Below are 12043 nucleotides of genomic sequence, written 5' to 3' on the forward strand. Positions count from 1 at the left end.
AGACAGAGATTGAGGAGAACTGAGCTGATAGTACTAAATTATTCAGGAACTAGAGATAAAGGCTGATTGTGATGAGATATCAAAAATAATTCTAGAAATGCAGGACTGGGTGATAAAATATCAGATAAAATTCAAGGTAGATAAATGTCAAGTGACATTTATGTGAGGAAATCCTAATTTTACATGTGCTCTAAATTTACTCTAACTGTTGAGCAGAAAGATTTTGGAGTTATAACAGAGATTCCTATAAAATCAATTATCCTGTGTAAGAGATTATATCTATAGCTCTAAAAAAGCAAAGTGAATGTTAGAAATCGTTAAGAAAGATATGCAGAATATAACAAAAAATTGTTATGCCATTTTATAAACCCTTGGTGCATCTTCACCTGAAACACCTGCAATCTTCCATCTCCAAAAGGAAATAGTTGAACTGGCACAGGCTCAAAGAGGATAATTAAAGACTTAGAAAGGCTTCAGTACAAGAACGATTAAATGGACTAGGTTTCTTCAGCCAGAAGAGAGATGACTGAGAGAAGATACGATGGAGGTCCCTGGTATTGTGAGTGACAAGGAGAGAATAGCAAGCAGATATGCACTGTTTTTCCTGCTAATACAGAAACTCAGAGGCATGAAATGGAGCTGGTAGTTAAAACCATCTAGCAGCAATCCTCCTTGATGCCATGCTTAGTCATCTCGAGGAACTCCTTGCCACAGGATACTGTGAGTGCTAAAAGTTTACTGCATACATTCATGAAAGAAAAACTCATCCAAGGTTTTAAAAACCCATCTGTGTTTTGTATTAAATACAAAGACGCCACGTCTGGTTCAGAAAGTGCCTGAGCCAGAAACCACTGTAGATTAGGCAAGTATTTGGGGGAAAGTATCCCTGTATAATTGACCTACATTTGTACTCTTTCCTGGGCTCTCACTACTGGCCACTGTTGCAGATCGGACATTATTTGGCGGGGACCTTCAGTCTGACCTGCTAAGGCTGTTCCTATCTTCTTCATGCGAGCCTCGGCTTATAAATGATAAGTAATTCCAGACAAATGCATTCCTTATGTTCTCTCTTAAATCTAATTATAATGTTAACTATTAAGGCAGGTGATGACAGGCCAACAGCACAAATAGCGGCCTCAGGTCTTGGACTTCTGCTTTCCTGGTTCCAAGCTGCTTTTGCACTGGGTTGATACAACTCACAGCAACTTACAGGTGCTGTAAGGGCATGTCCACATGGGTGGCATCAGCTCCCTCTGCCAGTCCTGACACCCCGTAGCTGTGCCAGAGCAACCAGGAGACAAGCTAAATTAGCTAATGCACAGGAGGACACTGACGTGGCTCGTGTGGTCTCCAGGCTGGCTTTGATTTTCCATCTGGACATGACAGAGTGTTGATTAGATCTGTCTGGTCAAGGAGATGAGTCCAGATTTATTCCTACTACCGAGCAGCTCTGATGTGCTGATAGGGCAGTTGGCTTTCAGAGAGGGTGAAGTTTTAGCACGGAGGAATACTAGTTTAGAAAACATTACATTTGGCCCTAAACTACCAGATGATCTCCATAAAAAGGACTGACACTCTTGTGGCTAGCTACTCCAACTTTAATCGCCTGCCAGGCAGTTTTAAATAGCTACATAGCTACAATGGGTTCTGGGCAAATATATCTGTATTTTAGTGACGTGTTTGATAGCTTCATAAAATCTTATTTGAAAGATTGAGTCAAACTGGCCTGGATATAAGCACTTGTCTGTGGTCTCTGCATTGGCTGAAATATCAGAAATGAAGACTAATGATAAATTTCAACATGTCAAGTTTGAGGAGCTGGGGGAAGTGCTGATGGGAGAGGAACAGGAGTTAAGACTCACTTTAAGTCTCCATTTATAAACTGGAAGAAGAAGCAAGCCAAAAGCTCATCAATTTGCAGATCGATGGGAAACACTTGCGAAAGACAAAGAAGTTGAACTACTGGCAAGACAGTGATAACTCAGGCTAAATTGTCTCCAGCAGAAAGAGTCTACATGTATGCAGGGGTAGCTACCCTCACCAGCAATAGGGCAGAACATTTGACATCTTCTGCCTGTATGATATGGCAGTGGAAAACATGTCTCGTATGAGGACTCCATAGAGAGAGATGGAGCCTAACAGACCAGAGAGGTAGCAGTTTTCCTAAGTGGGGTGATGGTGGTGCTCCAATTTCACAAATGCTGTTCCATCCAGGGAACCTCAGTAACAGGAAGACACCAACAAAGTGGACAGAACTCAGACAAAAAATAAGAAAACAGAAAAAAAAGTAACAAAAATGCTGAAGAATCTGAGGGAATTGGCTTATGAGAAAAGATTAAAAGACTGAAATATGTACAATCTGGCCAAATTATGACTAAGAGAGGATATGATAACTGTCTGCATGTATATGAGGGCTCTAAACCACTAAGAAAGGAAAGGAATTGTTTGGTTGGCATAAGAAGAAATTTAGGAGAAATTGGATGAAATTAAACAAAGGAAAATGTTGAATGAAGAACAGGAACTGTTCCTAATGGTGAACTTGATTAGAATTTCAAGACATTTTATATAAATTGGTCAGAACAAAACATCAAGGAGAAGTGAGAACGCTGCTTGGATCCCAGTTATTAAAAATATTGGCTTCTAATGCTTCCTGTAGCAGAGCAAGAAACAAGAACAACTGACAGCAAGTTCAATTGAAAGAAACTGTCTCTTTGTTTTCTAGTGCAAGAGACCAACGATTTGAGAAAGTTCTGCCAATGAGCTCGTTATTAAAAATGTACTGAGTGCATCCAAAAAGCTCTCAGTCACAAACGAACATGGATTTCTCAGAGCTTATAGCGGCATTCTCTCTTCTTCCAAGGTTGCAAAACATTTCTCAGCAAACCCTGCCAGAACACACTGCCGATGTGCGGTAACTGGGAGAATATGAAGGGTGTGATATAAGAGAGAAGCAGCTTGATTTACGCTCTCAGCACAAACATCAGGTGGTATAGGACAAGCTGTTCCAAGTGCAGGTTTTTTAAAGTGGTTTTTGACCAGAATTTCCAATGAATTGGTGCCCAAATGTGGGCACCAATTCCCCTGCTGTCCTTGTGGTACACCCAAACCACAGGTGGACTCTATACGTACAGGAGTATGTCCACACAACCGTATGGCCTAACTCTCCTGTTGGAAGGAGTTTAGAGATGGCAGGAGGCAACGTGACGTGGTCTTCACACCTGGCACCGGGGCCCACGGTCCTGACACGAAACCACTTCCACTGCAAGGACCAGGCAGCAAGCGCCTCTACCGTACACCGTGGCCTGCAGCGTGCTGCTCTCTCTGCACGGGGTAAGACGATCTAATTGCAGTGTCCTTGGGGGTTTCTCTGCCAACAGGGCCCTTGTGGCAAACTGAAGGAGAGGTATTCAACAAACCTGTTGTGCTATGATCTGATTTTGGCCATAAACAACTAAAAGAAGCTTCTTAAGATGGAGACATTGACTAAATAAAAAACGGTGAACTTTGAGATGTGCAGATGAGATCCCAGGGCTCCTCTAGACGCTGGCACTTTTTCTTCTTGACATCAGCAAGATCAAGATTTTACTTTGAGAGTCTTGAGTTCCTAAGTCACAGATTGCTTCTGAAAATCATAGCTTTGGTCTTGAATGACCTGATTTTCCAAAGTACCTAAAGATCAAGGATTTCCATAGAAGCTTAAGCAGGGAAGGAGGAAGTCCTCAGTACCTCTGTGCGTCACAGCACAACTTAGCATTTGTGTCACTTCATTACCACCTTTTGGAGGCTGTGATTTTAAGCCAGCTCTTTACCAAATTCACGGGTTGCTGCAAGCCAATCAAATAAATATTGGTAGCTGGCATCAGTTCAATAATATGGATTGTATCAAGACTCAAGATTTTCATATTTCAAAGAACGTTATGATTTTTAAAATCACAAACAGGAATGTATTTATGCACAGACCCATGCTGTGTGTTACATTATCCACTTAGACTCATATTACAAAAATAAGCTGTAAACACTTTTGATGAAAGAATCGGACACTTCGTTTACACCCTGAGAATGCAGTTTTGTTTTAATGCCCAATTTCACTTTGTCATTTAACCTTTCCCCTCTGTTTTACATATATTCCATCATATAATTCCAGCTTGCTATTTATTTACCTTTGTGCAGGAAAAAAAAAAAAAGGAAATCATATTAAAAAAAAAGGAAAGGAAATCATATTAAAAAAAAAAGGATAAGTAAATACATTTACAAAAAAGTGTTCACTCAGCTTTTAGTCGGATGTATGCTGCAAATCAGATTCTAAGTATCCTGGGACTCTTTTGGTTGGGGTCTTAGGCGATTTCCATTGGCATTGAATAAGCATTAGCTAAAAGCCAAATGGAAAGCATTTTACCTGTCAAGACCTTAATTAAAGTTTAATTAGCCCCTGTTTGCACAGTGCTTTAAAGATATAAAAGTGTTTTGGAAGTGCTGTGCATATTAAGGCCTGCATTGGCTACTTCTGCAGTAGTTTTTGGCATTAGAAGTGTCCAGTATGGAATCAGCGGTTACTGCATGGCATCGAGGGCTTGCTGTCTAATGCCTATCTGGGGCTGCAATAGCAGTGCACAAGAAACACCGGTTTTGGCAGCTCTATAAAAGCAATTTTTTCATATATTTTTTTCATATTTTTTTTAAAGGCTAGGAAACCATCCTAGTTGGCCAAGGCTTTCCCACAAATTAAACTTTGCCTCAAGGCCACACAGTGCCAAGAGAAGTGAGTGCAAGCACCACATCCCCACTGGATGGCCCAAACCAGCCCAGCAACCATGAAGTCTTCATCACTAGGTCCAGTCCCTCAGACACCTTGTGCAAAAGAGTCCAACCTGGAGAAACCTGAAATAGGAAAAACTATAAACTGGTGGCATAGTTTTTGTCCTTTGCTCTCTGAACAACCACACAGCAGGCCTTCTTTCAAAGATGGCTTGCACAGAAAAAGAGGCAAGTTGGTACTGGTCAGAAATAATGGCAAAAGTATTTCCTTACTCCAGGAAACCTAACTTTTCATAGATTTTATTGCTCTTTGTAAGCACTGTGGCAAAATAAAAAGTTAAAAGAGAGCTTTGAAACAAGGAACTAAGCTAGCTTGATGGATATTTATGGTAGGATCTCCTCCCAGATCTGAGAAACAGGATGTTGAGAAGGACAGTGTTAGAAGCAGGGTGATGGATGGTGGTGGTAAGAGCGGATGGGTGTAGGGGTGGGTGCTTGATCATGGGAGGGAGACAAGGGAGTGCCAGGTTATGAACAGCTTGGAAAGGCAAAACAAGCACCTTGGGTCAGATGCGACAGAGAAGAGGAATCCAATAAAGGAATTTAAAAAGTGGGATGACATGTTCAAATCACACACTTTTTCAGGAACATTTGCAGAAAACAGAAAATGATGGCCTCTTCTCATTGTGTTTCAGTCTGATTTCTAGAGAGCGCTTCCATAGATTTCCGATAATCATGTGAACTCTTCTGACGTTTTTCTGAACCACCAAATTCTTCCTTTTTTTCCTTTTGATGTTAAGCCATCACTAATTGTAAATAAGCACTTTGGCTTCCATCTCTTCCAGACCTTTAAACTGCCCAGGCACGATTATACAGTAAAAAATGTCACAGAATTCGCAGGGAGAGAGAATAATAGTGAAATCTGTTCCTCATTTTTTTTTATATTTCATATGGGATGCGAACCGTTTACTCCATAGTAATTGCAGATGTTAGACTGAGACTGTAATAATGTAGCTGGCAATGGCTCTGTTGCTTTACCACAAAAAGCTTCCCAGTAGCATTAAAAAGACAACAGAAACAATAGTTTCAACACATTCATATGTACTAGTATTCTGGAAGCACTCAAGCTACTGATTTATCATGTAAACTTTTGCTGGTGTATGTATGAACTCCAAGTATTTTCTCATACTGTTGTTTAAGAGATGACAATCCCATATTCTCTTCAATCATGCAATCTCTTAAATTTGCAGACAAGTTTTGCCTTCCCATGGCTTAAAAAGCTCTTTATTTTGTATCCAATATAGATCACAAAAGTAAACTCTTTTTCTTTTTTTTTTAAACATGTATGCTTTTCAGTTTCTCTGCCCCTTTTTCAGTTTCAGTCTGATGTGCTGGATTGCAGTTTTGAGCTCTAATCTAAAATGTACTGCAGTCCTTGAAAGGAGTCCTGTCGCCTGCCTGGGCATTGAGCTACCCTATGTAATGTGAATATACATGGTACAAAAAGCAAATACACCCTAAAATCGACCCTTCCAAGCCATGTGGATGCTCTTATCACACATTTTCATGTGCAAGACAAGACCCGGCGCGTATCATTGTGCCTTCAAAGTACCACATTTTTGTCACAGATGTTTTGCATAAATAAATGGTGTCATACAGGCTGATTAAATCAATACATCTGTATCAACTTGCAGTTCCTGACAGCGTGTTCCAGAGGATATCTTTTGCTCCAACTGTACCCTTTGAAATTTTAGATATAAACAAATAATAATAATAAAAACGCCTTGTTTTTCCCAGGTTAATGTTTCATCTTTATCTAATGATAATAGTAACTCCTCTGATTATAGCGGAGAAAAATAATATGCAGACAATGCAGATGAAACCGTTTAATGCAAGGTTACTGTTCTAGTAAGTTATACAGTCTGGTGGTACTGTAAACCACAGGAGCAGAGCTCGGCGCAGTGTCATCAGATCCCCAAGCTGGAATGCTCTTGTACTACAATTTAGGTTTTCCAGTCATTCCTTTCTAATCCAGCTCTCATATAGAGAAGCCTTATTTTCTTTCCATCCATTGTTGCATATTTGTGTGTTTGATAGAGTAGTGTGAGATTAGGAAATTTCAGTTTGAAAAAGGGCCGGGGGCTGTGGTTTTTGGTTGCATTTGCATTGCAGAGAGGTCATTCCTCCACTGATAGTAGCTGAAAGTAATAAGATTCATAGCATGCCAGTAATAATATCATGTAGGGTATCTGCTTTGTGTTGTCTGGATATCTTCGGAGCCCCTATCTGTCGTGTGGGTGTTAGTAACAGTGTTAACAGCGTGAGATCAGAGCGACGATCTGGAATTTTAGGGACTTCACAGCTACCAGGGGAAAAAAATGTCCCACAGTTAAAGTTCACAGTTTTCCATTTAAATTCATAGTACGTAAATAGATGGGTAATGTATGGTAACAATGCTAACTTTTTGCCCAGAGGAAAAACTCCCATTAGGACTTGAATGTCACGTTAGGCTCTCGCCTGGCTGCCCCGTTCAGCCTCACTTCCTAGGCTCATGCCTTAAGGACCCTTAAGGAGCTGGTGTCCAGATGTAACCACGTCTCTGTGCCATCCTCAGATGCAGGAGGAGAAGTGACTCGCCAGACCTCAACATGAGCCACTAGCAGGTTGAATTTTAAAATCAGACTTATTTTGATATATAATTGTACTCGGTTTGGTTTTGAGAATAGCCCTAGACCAGACCCTGCATCCCCAATTATGTTGATGAGTATTAGAGGTAAACATGAAAAAAATAAAACCAAGACATAACACTGCAAGGCATAAGCCATCTTGAAAAAAGCAGCACTAATTTCACCTCTGGCACTGATACATTTTGGTGTCGGATATCTCCAGGGCCCCGTTTTACAAACTGAAATAAGTCTTCTTGGAATCAGACTAGACAGATTAAAAGTACTAATAGTCAGGATTACTTAATGTTATCTTTCCACAGCTATCGTTAGGTGTTACAGGGCCATCATCACAGACAGCATCTGAGCACCTTTTATATAGAACTAATAGCAACATAATGCTATAAATGAACAAACAATTTAGGGAAAGAATGAGGGAGAAAGTGTGTCTCCCTCTCTCAAAAGATATGATGTTTTATGAGTATTTGGAATATTTCTGTGTTCATTATCTGCATCTTGGCTTGGCTTATCTTCAACCCCCAAGTCTTACAGAAATGTATCTCTATATCACTGTGACCTTCCAAACACATCAGTCTGGCTAGGAAATCCAGAGAATTTCTGGCATTGAGGGTACTGACTCACTCATTGTTCCTGTTCATTGTCAGTTCAGGAATTTCCTCTGGTTTGGTTGGAAGGAAAAAATCCAGCCAATGGAAGTTATTGGTATTTTGCCGTTTTTTGCCAGGAGTCTAAACCCCAAACTATTTTCTCTTCTCAACAGCATCATGTTTCTGATTAATCAGGGTCAACTTTTCTTTTTCTCTCCTGACCTCTAGCAGTGACCCCAATGTTACTTTTAATTTCCTTGATCTATTTGCTACATTCCCAGCACGGTCTCTGGAGTGCTGAAGATTGAAAATAATTTTCAAACACCTTCAGTTGTATTTTGGATCCAGCTAAACTGGTCTGAATCAAGATTCACTCTGCAGTAATCGCTGGGCCAAACCAATGAGAGATCCAAACCACAGTTTATAACATTAGGGATTATGTCTTTCAAGGGGGAAAAGAAAGCTCTCACATAATTTCTATAGTATTTTCTTGGCCTTACTAATGCAGATCTCTCTCCGACTTCCTTATCCGCAGAGCACAGACCATGTCCTATTTTCGAAGGCACTTTCTCTGGTCTCCTTTGATCAGAAGAGACTAGGAGGGGCAGAAGGGGCTGGTGGGTGGAGCACAGGCATGAAAGCCAGCGCCTGCCCCATGTCTCTGGGTGACCTCAGTGCAGAGCACCGAGGGGGGCAGTTTTTGGAGAAAGTAAGAAAACTAAGTGGTGTTAAAAGTTGAAAGACTGCAAGGCGATGACTAACATCTCCCCCTCTTAAAGAGCATATTTCAGGCAGGATCTCGCCCTACCTCTGATTCACCATGCCTTCTCCTCAGGATCCCTTCTGATAGATGCCTGTTGTTCCAGTCTGGTTGCATCTGGGAGGTATAAACTCTATCAGAGATGGGCTCAAGCTGTGAAGTTCGAGCAGGCTGGCTCGGTCTGAGCTTTCCGGACTGTATCCAGGACCTCACGAGTCAGATCCCTCTCAGCAGGGTGTGGGTGAGCTTGCTTTGACAGGGAGGGTTTCTGCAGAGGGAGGCCCAGATGATGAATTTGGACTTGAAAACATAACCATAATATATTTACACCATCATATATATATATAATGGTGTATGTGTGTGTGTGTTCGTGAAGGAATGCTGGGAGGGGGTTCATGCAATAAGGAATGATTTATGTCAGCTGCAGAGTGGGTCTAGCCTTCTTTTATCCTGCTTGAAGGACCGTCTGGGAATTTCATCGTAGCAGGAAAACACTGAGGTGAAAAGGCATCCTCACGTTAGATGATCTAACCCTCATCCAGCTCGGTAGCATCTGAGAGCAGGTTACCATAAGCACAGTCTTGGTGCCAGGACTTAAACAGTTTCCATTTCCCCATAAAGGCCAGCTCACATTATCCAGCGGAGATGAGCAAAATTTCCATTTGCCATGGTGGGCTCATTAGTTGTAGGTAAAAGTTTGTTCTCCACACTGGCTAAATCCCTTAAGGGTACTTTGGGTCCATTCCTAGTCCCATTAAAGTCAATGGAAGCCGGACTGGGCTCCAGAAGGTATTATTCTTAATTTAAACATTAATAGTTTAACTCTCTGTTGTTAATAATAATAACCCCTTGGAAAATTCAGCCTGAAATCCGTTTCCTTACTGAATTTCTTTTCTCCCATCAGGCATGCAAGCTGGTTTGTTATTGTTGGGTTGCTCTTGAGTGCTTTGGGTTGCACACACTGGTTTGTTATTGTTGGGTTGTTCTTCGGCACTGGGCCGCACACACTAACTAATTTGTTACTGGAGTGTTGCTCTGAGCTGCACACTCCGGTTTATTACTGATGGGTTGTTCGCTGTGTGTTGGGCTGCTGTCCTTGTTTTATGGTCATTACTGCTGAGGTCTTCTGTGAAAGTCCTACCCACACAAATAGAAGAGCAGGAACTGTGGCAAATTTAATGCAATGTTTTGAGATTAATCCATTTTGTTTAACTTCAAAAAAAAAAAAAAAGGACTAATTAAGGCTGTAAGAATTAGGAAACCTGTTTCTTACTTTAATATGGTTTAAAATACCATTTCCTTCCCTACTTCCCTTTCTTCCCACATCCTTCTTTTGAAACATAACTTTTTATAGGTATCCTATCTTCCATCTTAATGCTCCTGTTAGCTTCTCACTGGCCTTTCAGGAAAAACTTCTTTATGGAAGATTTCCTTTCAGGTTCAGCGCAAGAGCAAATACTCATGACCCCTGATCTTAATACTTTCTTCTTTAATGTCTTCATTTCAGTTCAGTTCATATGTTGATGATCATCAGGGCAAATGGAAAGAAAAACCATTGAAAAATATTAGCTGAATAAGAATCCAGCATATTTGTATGATATAAAATGGGATTTGCCATTATCATCGTTACGGAACAGCATAATATACAATAAAAGCTGTATTTTCCTTATTCCACAAGCAGTGCCACTGGTGATCTGGTAAGCTAATCTGGTGAAACTGGACTGTTCAATCCAGCCAGAAATAACCACTCAAAAAAGAATTTATGATATAAAACAACAAAGACCTGTGAAATTGCCACTGATTATCTCTTTCTTACATTGCCAAAAGAGAAACTTTTTTTTTGTTGTGTAAACCTTCTCTTGAACTTAAGAAAAAAAAAACTTTGTGAGTGCAGTAGGTTTACTGTTCTTTGGAAAACATGAAGTTAAAGAGCTACCAAATAAATAGAACTGTTTTTCACAGTAGCAACTACTTCGCTGTTAATAATAATGAATTTAAATATGGAAAGAGTGGAACTCTTGGCTAATTTGTGCAGCATTACCTGCAAGGTAGATCATACTATCTCTATTGCTTATACAAACCAGGATAGATGTCTGTGTATGTTCAGCCCAACTCAATGAGTGCAAAAACCCACCTGCGAGCAGAAAATATAAACTTGAAAAGACCTCCTCATTGCTAACTCTAGCTTACCGCTCTCAAAGGTTACCACATCAATCTTACTAAGCTTCATCTTGAAACTGGTTAGGATTCGATTTTCTATCCCACACCTCTCCAGACATACCTGCACACCAGTCAGGGACCAGACACTTACCGCAGACATGAGCGTGCCAAAGCCCTTGCATGCTTCTGCATGTGCCCCATCAAACCCCGGTGAATAAATGTCTGCAGTTTCGAAGGAAAATGATTATTAGGTTTGTTTTAAGGAGAGGCCAGCTAAGGCAGGGCAGGTCAGCCCTGAAAGTCACGGACAGACCTGGGGGAGACCAACCTGGATGAGGTGGTAGGTCTCTGTTCCAGACGAGCTTTTCAGCTCTGGTCAAACCTGTCTGGAGACTGAAGAAATGCTTTCACCATTCTGCAAGAGAAATGTTGTGCTGTTGGCGCAGAAGGGCTAACTGGTTGGAAGAGTTGCATCACACAACGTATTCGCTCTGGAAAGGGAAACACAATTTAAACACAAATTTCCAAATAGCAACAACCCTGGTTCCCTGCAGATGCCGCCTGATTCCTCAAAATAAAAATAGCAGTATCTTTTGATTTTTTTTCTAACCCAAACATCACTTGCTTCAAGTCTTTATTTTCCTTTTGATAGAATTCCTTTTCGGAGAGAGGCTTGGGCACGGCGCAGGCGAGGTGCCTTCGGCAGCATGCTCCGTGCCTGAATAAATGGAGCGAGGGGGCTCCATGCCAAATTCTGCCCTCGGATAAACACTCCCAATGCTCAATGACTTCTCCACAAGCTGCCAGCACATATCTGAGGGCAGAGTTTGGCCTACAGGCTTGTTGTTCTGGTTATTTTGCAATTCCAGTGCAGAAATGGATTTTTTTCCTCTCCGAAGGAAGGCGTTCGGTGCCGCATCCCTGCTCGCTGGTAAGCGAAGCTCAGCGGATTTATCGGCGATGACTTTTAACTACTGGGTCGTGTTCAGATTCTCATGTTTTACAGCCGGGATATAGGATCCCTGATATGAACACCCAAGGATTTATTGGTCCCCCAAGGACGCCAGGTTTCGCTGGCAGGGCAGTTCAGAGAGTCG

At 41.2% G+C, this 12043-nt stretch overlaps 1 long non-coding RNA gene across 1 annotated transcript; it reads right to left on the minus strand.

Moving 5' to 3' along the window:
• Window positions 1-6626: 6626 nt before the first annotated feature.
• Window positions 6627-10140, minus strand: LOC135329739 (uncharacterized). Its single transcript, XR_010391347.1, has 2 exons — window positions 8835-10140; window positions 6627-7117 (listed from the first exon to the last, which is right to left on the minus strand). It is a non-coding gene; the product is annotated as an uncharacterized LOC135329739 (long non-coding RNA).
• Between the last annotated feature and the right edge of the window lie 1903 nt (window positions 10141-12043).

Source organism: Dromaius novaehollandiae, chromosome 13, assembly GCF_036370855.1.
Source record: "Dromaius novaehollandiae isolate bDroNov1 chromosome 13, bDroNov1.hap1, whole genome shotgun sequence".
NCBI classification, from domain to species: Eukaryota; Metazoa; Chordata; class Aves; order Casuariiformes; family Dromaiidae; genus Dromaius; species Dromaius novaehollandiae.